Genomic DNA, 6,969 nt, shown 5'->3' on the forward strand with positions numbered 1-6,969 from the left:
CTTTGTGGCCAAAAAAACAAAACATAAAACAGAAGCAATATTGTAATGAATTCAATAAAGCCTTTAAAAATGGTTCACATCAAAAAAAACCTTTTAAAAAACTCCCACAAGTGAAAATAAATAAATAAAATAAAATAAAATGCATCTACTCTGAGGGTCTGTGCAAGAGGCTGTGGGAAATGCAGGGTCTCTGGCCTCAAAGAGCTTGCATGCTTGCTGAAGACACAGAGAACATAAGTTTGGGAGTCCAGGTCCTAATGCAAGGGCTGACTCCTGAGAGCTGGTGCTCTCAGCGTGGGCTGCAGCACACTGGGCTGTCTCTACAGATGTGATGTGCTTTCTGGTGGCCTGAAAGCCCTCTGATGTGCTTACAAAAGAGAGACACCCACCTGCCATCAATTTGGCATTGAATTAGGAGTTGGCTGAAAATTCGAAGCTGAGGATATGAATAATGACAGGCCACACTGGCCTCCAGAGGGAAAAATCTGAACATAGGCAGTAGACAGAAAAGAGAAAATGTCTTGAAAGAAATGCTAATACCCAGAAGGAGCAGGAAAGGTTGCTTGAAGATGACAAGGAGGTCCAGCTAGTCAAAGGTGACGCTAGAAGGAGCCTTGCGTGAACTTCCCTGGCGGTCCGGTGGTCAAGACTCTCTGCTTCCCCTGCAGGGGGCGAGGGTTCAGTCCCTGGTCGGGGAAGATCTCAGAAGCCCGCGCGGTGCAGCCAAAAAAAAAAAAAAAGTCCTGTGCGCTGGGATTGAAGTGGCAGGCCCAGGAAAGATTCTGCTGCAACTCCTTCCTTCTAGTCCTACAGGTGGAATTCTTTCTCTCCGCCTGCTGTTAAAGTAGTCATTTATGAGTCTGTAAAGCTTCTCAAGGAAAAGGTCGTGTTTTATTCATTCCTGTAATCCAAAGGCTGAGCACTGTTATTTTGCCCATAGTTGCTGCCGAAGAAATACCTACAGAAGAAGTGACTGATTGAATAAATGGATGAATTTAGACCCTCCTATAATGCCTAGAATTTCAAAAGGAAGCAAAGCCATACCTACCCTATGTGGGGAGGGGAAGGGAGGGGGCCCTTCCAAGGAGGTGGGTGTTTACAAAATTCTCCCAGTGGTCTGAGCTTTGGAGTTAGTTGGAAATGTGAAATATGGACAAGAGGGCATTCCTCAGCCTTTTCTAGAACAAAATAGTCTGCTCCTGCTCCTCCCTTCCTCTCCAATTTGGGGATCAGGATTCCAGCCCTTTACCTTCAGCACCCGGAAACCGGTATTCAAAGCTCTCCACAGGCCTTCCCTGGTGGAGCAGTGGTTGAGAGTCCGCCTGCCGATGCAGGGGACACGGGTTCGTGCCCCGATCCGGGAAGATCCCACATGCCGCAGAGCGGCTGGGCCCGTGAGCCACGGCCGCTGGGCCTGCGCGTCCGGAGCCTGTGCTCCGCAACGGGAGAGGCCACAGCAGTGAGAGGCCCGCGTACAGAAAAAAAAAAAAAAGCTCTCCACAGTCTGGTTTTGTATAGGTCAGGGTCAACCAGAGAAAAAGACCCAGTAGGAAGTGTATATTAAGGGATTTCTTGTAAGGAATTGGCTTATACCTTTGTGGGGCTGGCTCAGCAAGTCTGAAATCTGTGGGCAGGCCATCAGGAAGGGCAGGCTGCAATTCCTTTTTCCTCAGAAAAACTGCAGTTCTGCTCTTAAGACCTTTCAACTGATTGAATCAGACCCACCCAAATTGTCTAGGAAAATCTCCTCTACTTAAAGACAAGCATTAGGAATATTAATCACATCTACAAAATACCGGGACTTCCCCGGTGGTCCAGTGGTTAGAAATCCACCTTCCAACGCAGGTTCGATCCCTGGTCGGGGAACTAAGATCCCACATGCCTCGGGGCAAATATAAGCCCACGCACCGCAACTACTGAGTGTGCTGTAGAGTCTATGTGCCTCAACTAGAGAAGCCTCATACCTTCACAGCAACCCCCAGATTAGTGTTTGATTCAGGAACTGGGACCACAGCCTAGACAAGTTGATACATAAAAGGCTTCTAGTTGCCTTTCTTGCCTCAGCTCCCAACACACCTTCCCTCACCTCACCTCACCCCACTTGTGCATTCGCCTTCCCCAGGGCCTTTGATAAACCTGAGTCAGGAAGGGGGCAGGGCACAACCTTTAAAAGAACGACATAGCCGTTGAGGACACAACATAAACTGGTTAGAACCAACTACGCCGATGGTGGAAGATGCTATTTCCACTAGAAGTTGAGCCTCATTATATGCTCATTGTAATACGTCAGCATGCTAAATGACACACCCAGGAATTCCCTGGTGGTCCAGTGTTTAGGACTCCACGTTTCCATTGCAGGGGGCACGGTTCAATCCCTGGTTGGGGAAGTAAGATCCTGCGTGATCCCTCATGCCGTGCAGCGAGGCCAAAAAAATAAAAAGACACACCCACGAGCGCCCTGACCATAAAAGAACAAAAAGTGGGCGGTGACCCAATTCCTGGAAATCTCCACCCCTTCCCCAAAATAGTTGGAATAATCCTCCCACTCATTAGCCTAGAAGTTAACCAGCCCATAAAACTAACCACCCCATATTTCAGGGCCCACACTCTGTCTGTCAAGTATGTTTCTTCCAAGGCTGCTCTCACTTTCTGAGACGGGCTGCATTCTGTCAATGTGTATCTCTCTAAATAAACCTGCTTTCACTTTACTATGGCTTGAATTCTTTCCTGCGCAAAGCCAAGAACCCATACTTGGCAGCTCGTCCCAGGGATTCACCTGCGACCTGGGACATGACCATCCTTTTGCACCCCTTCTTTCTCTGCAACAACCCTCTTCTCAAGGTTGCAATCCTTGGTCTTAGGAGCCCATTTCCTGCAAGACCCTTCGCACATCCTCTCAATTTGATTGCAATTTCTCACGCCCCACCCCCCATACTTAACCTTATTTCTGTAACTATCTGTCTTGCCTGCTAGGGGGAAAGGATTGTGTACTGTTCATTCTCTGTATACCCACCCTCCAGAGGCCCTGGCATATAGAAGGATCTCAGCACATTTCTTTTTTTTAATAAATTAATTTAATTTAATTTATTTATTTTTGGCTGTGTTGGGTCTTCGTTGCTGCACGCAGGGTTTCTCTAGTTGCGGCGAGCGGGGGCTACTCTTCCTTGCGGTGCGTGGGCTTCTCATTGCGGTGGCCTCTCTCGTTGTGGAGCACGGGCTCTAGGCACGCGGGCTTCAGTAGTTGTGGCACGCGGGCTCTCGAGGGCAGGCTCAGCAGTTGTGGTTCACGGGCTCTAGAGCTCAGGCTCAGTAGTTGTGGCGCATGGGCTTAGTTGCTCTGTGGGATCTTCCAGACCAGGGCTCGAACACGTATCCCCTGCATTGGCAGGCGGGTTCTTAACCACTGCGCCACCAAGGAAGCCCCACAGCACATTTCTTTTGAATGATATCAAACTTACAGAACCCATCACCATTTACATATAACTCAGCATACTCTTTTCAAAACCTCACATCTTAGGATCCTTATGCCAGCTTCGCACACATTGTTCCTATTCTGATGGCCTAATTTGTCCACGTTCATCCATCCCTAAAGGTCTGAGGACATTTTTTTCCTAGATGACTTTAACTCAAGTCTCCTTTAAACTTTCTCCTCAGGACTACCTTACCTTAGATATGGACTAAGACACCTATCTCCCATGCCCTAACATTGCTTACCTTTCTAGATAGAGACAAAAGGAACAAAGACAACAGCATTTTTCCCACATACATTTATATTCCCGAATTCTCTGATTAGATTACTTAGTTTTTGCCCTAATGGGATTATTAGTTTTAATCTAATGAGCACAGGGCTCTTTGATCACTTATCTGGAGAGAAGGTCCCTTGTGCTCATAAAGTTCTCAAAGGGGTCTATGATTTCCAAAAGGTTGAGATTCACATCTCTCATCCCTCTTCTTAAACCCTACAGCTACTGGCCCAATTAAGGACATTACTAACTTACCCTCCCAACCTGATTTGCCTGCCTCCAATCTCTTCCCTATTATTAATTCACACAGTTAAATTTACCAAAAGCACAATTATGATCATGTCATTCCCTTATTCCAGAGTAGTCAGTGGCTTCCCACCACGGGCAGAATAAAATCTCAACATGGTACCTGATACTCCAGCCAAAGCAGACTACTTCCCTTTCCTCAAAACCTCTACTTCTTCACCTTTGCTTCCTGCCAGGGGAGAACCACCTCCTGCCAATCACTGCCTGTTGTCAAAAAAATTTAATCCAACTAAGAAAGAAATGGAAAATTTTATTCAAGCCAACCTGAGGATTATAATGTGGGAGACAATATTTCAGAAAGCTGTGAGGACTGTTCAGCCCGTTAAAGGTCAAAGCACAGTTATATATAAGTTTTTGAGACATAGGGTTATACATCAAATCATATATTGACAGTTTACATAATCCTGATCTGTGCATACAAAGTGAGTAGTGGGTCATGGTGAACCCTTACAAGACTGAGAAGGAAGGTTATTTCCTAGGGAGGTCTGGTTAGTGCAGATACACAATACACACTAAAAGGGAGGGAGGAGGCCCAAACGGGCAGAGAAACATTTAGTCTTGCCACAATATATGCATTTTATTTCATCACTGTCAAAACCCTGCCCATCCTTCAAGGCCTAGCTCATGTGCTTCCACTGCCAGAAATACCTCCAGGATATCTGGACAGGATGTCCCAGGCAGAGGTGATATTTTTTACTGCTGAGTCTGCGTATGACTTTGTTTGGGTCGGATGTCTAGTTGTACCTCCAAAATCCCCTTTTCCTCTGCATCCTGAGTACAGGGCCACCTAACAAGACATTTCTTAGTCTTTCCTGCAGGTAGGTGTGACTTGCAACTAAGCTCTTGCCACGTGACTAAGCTCATTCCAAAGGGATGTGATGGAAAATGAAATGAGCAAATTCCACGTGACTTGTTTAAAAAGAAATCCCTTGCCTCTTCTCTTTCCTCCTTCCCATGGGCTGGAACATGGATGTGCTCATGACCTAGCATGGAGCAGAATTGTTGCATTGGCCTGGGAGCATGTTATGCAAGAGAGAAAGAATCTGTGTTATTTGAGCGACTGTGTTTTAGGGTCTGTGTTACAGCAGCTTACCCTTTACCCAAACACAGGGTTCTCTATGGTAGTGTATTAACTTGTGCCATGTCTTATAAATATTTGTATAAATGTCTCATCTCTACTAGGAAGCCATCTCCTAATTGGTCTCTCTGCTTCTTATCTTGCTGCCTACGCTCTATTCCTTTTAAGAGAGCAGTCAGATCATGTCATTCTTTGGTAAATACCCTTACTCAGTAATAGCAAAACTCCTTAAAATGACCTACAAGGTCCTACATGGTTGGCACCTTCCCACCAATTGCTCTTAGTTCACTGATCGTATTTTTTCTTACTGGTGTGTTCTACTCCTTCGGCCCCAACACTCACTCTGCACCAGACACATCAGCCTCCTTACTATTCCTCAAACAACTTAGATGCACTCCTGTCCTAGGGTTTTTGCTGTACCCTCTGCTTGTCCCAGATATCAACATGGCTCATTCCTTTAACTCCTTGAGGTCTTTGCTCAAATGTCACCTTCCCAGATAGGCCTTCTCTGACTATCCTATTTAAAATTAGACTCCTCCCCTTCACCACCATCATGGCACATTTTGCTACTTCCTTGCTTGATTTTTCTCCACATCGCTTATCACCACTTGATATATTATACAATTTCTTCATTTACATGTTTATTGTTTGAGAATGTAAACTCTATGAGAGCAGGGATTTCTGATTGTTTACTGCTGTATTCTCAGTGCCCACAACATGGCCCGGTGCATTAGAAGTATTCAATAAATATTTCATTAAATATTGAAAGAACAAATTCCTTGGAGGCAAATACTTTATAGTCCCCTCAGTGCCTAGTGTACTGCCTTGTATGCAATGAAGCACTCAGTAAATCTTTGATGAATGAAATATGATGGAAGACTACTAATATTCTGCCTTGCAGTCTACTTCCTTCTTCAAGTATCCCTATACACCTAGGCCTATGTTACCTTTCTGAACTCGTAAAATTATGACAAAAGGTCAGAAGGAGAGGTCCTCTGTGGACACTGCTGAAAATGGCAGGAAGGGAAAGCTAGGATGCTGCTTTAAATATTTTCTGCCTTTGCCACTTGGACAAATTCCTTCCCATCTCTGGTCTCAGTTTCAACCATATGTAAAATGAAGCCAGTAGACTAGATGATTTTTTTTTTTTTTTTTGCGGTACGCGGGCCTCTCACTGCTGTGGCCCCTCCCGTTGCGGAGCACAGGCTCCGGATGCGCAGGCTCAGCGGCCATGGCTCACGGGCCCAGCCGCTCCGTGGCATGTGGGGTCTTCCCGGACCGGGGCACGAACCCGTGTCCCCTGCATCGGCAGGCGGACCCCAACCACTGCGCCACCAGGGAAGCCCAGACTAGATGATTTTTGAAGTCCCTTTTATTTTTACAGCTTGTAGTTATGAGCATTATGGCACTCATAACTAAAATTGTATGATTCTAAAATTGTATGATTTTTCTCTTACTTCTAACCCATGGTTGGAATATGCTTAATGAAAATGTGGTGAGAATAAAGGCCCTCTTTGGTCCAATTAGCAGTTATCATCATAAAAATAATAAAATAGTGGTGTAAAAGGACATATTAGTAACACGCAGAATATGATGCTGAGGACAACATGAGGCAGACAGGACCAAAAACCAGGTTTTCTGATTCCTCCGGGGTTCTTTATCTGAAGTCCCATAAGTATTCTAAATTTTCTCTCCTTTCCAAGGGTCAGATAAATCAGAACTTTATTGCCCAGATATCGTGGAAAATCCATACTTCATCACTTGTTTGAACATACTTGGTTCCAGCGCTGAAAACAAAATGAGACTTCTCTTGCAGTGTCCCTGGATGACTCAGGTAGCCTG

Source organism: Leucopleurus acutus (genome assembly GCF_964270905.1).
Source record: "Leucopleurus acutus genome assembly, chromosome: X".
Taxonomy (NCBI): domain Eukaryota; kingdom Metazoa; phylum Chordata; class Mammalia; order Artiodactyla; family Delphinidae; genus Leucopleurus; species Leucopleurus acutus.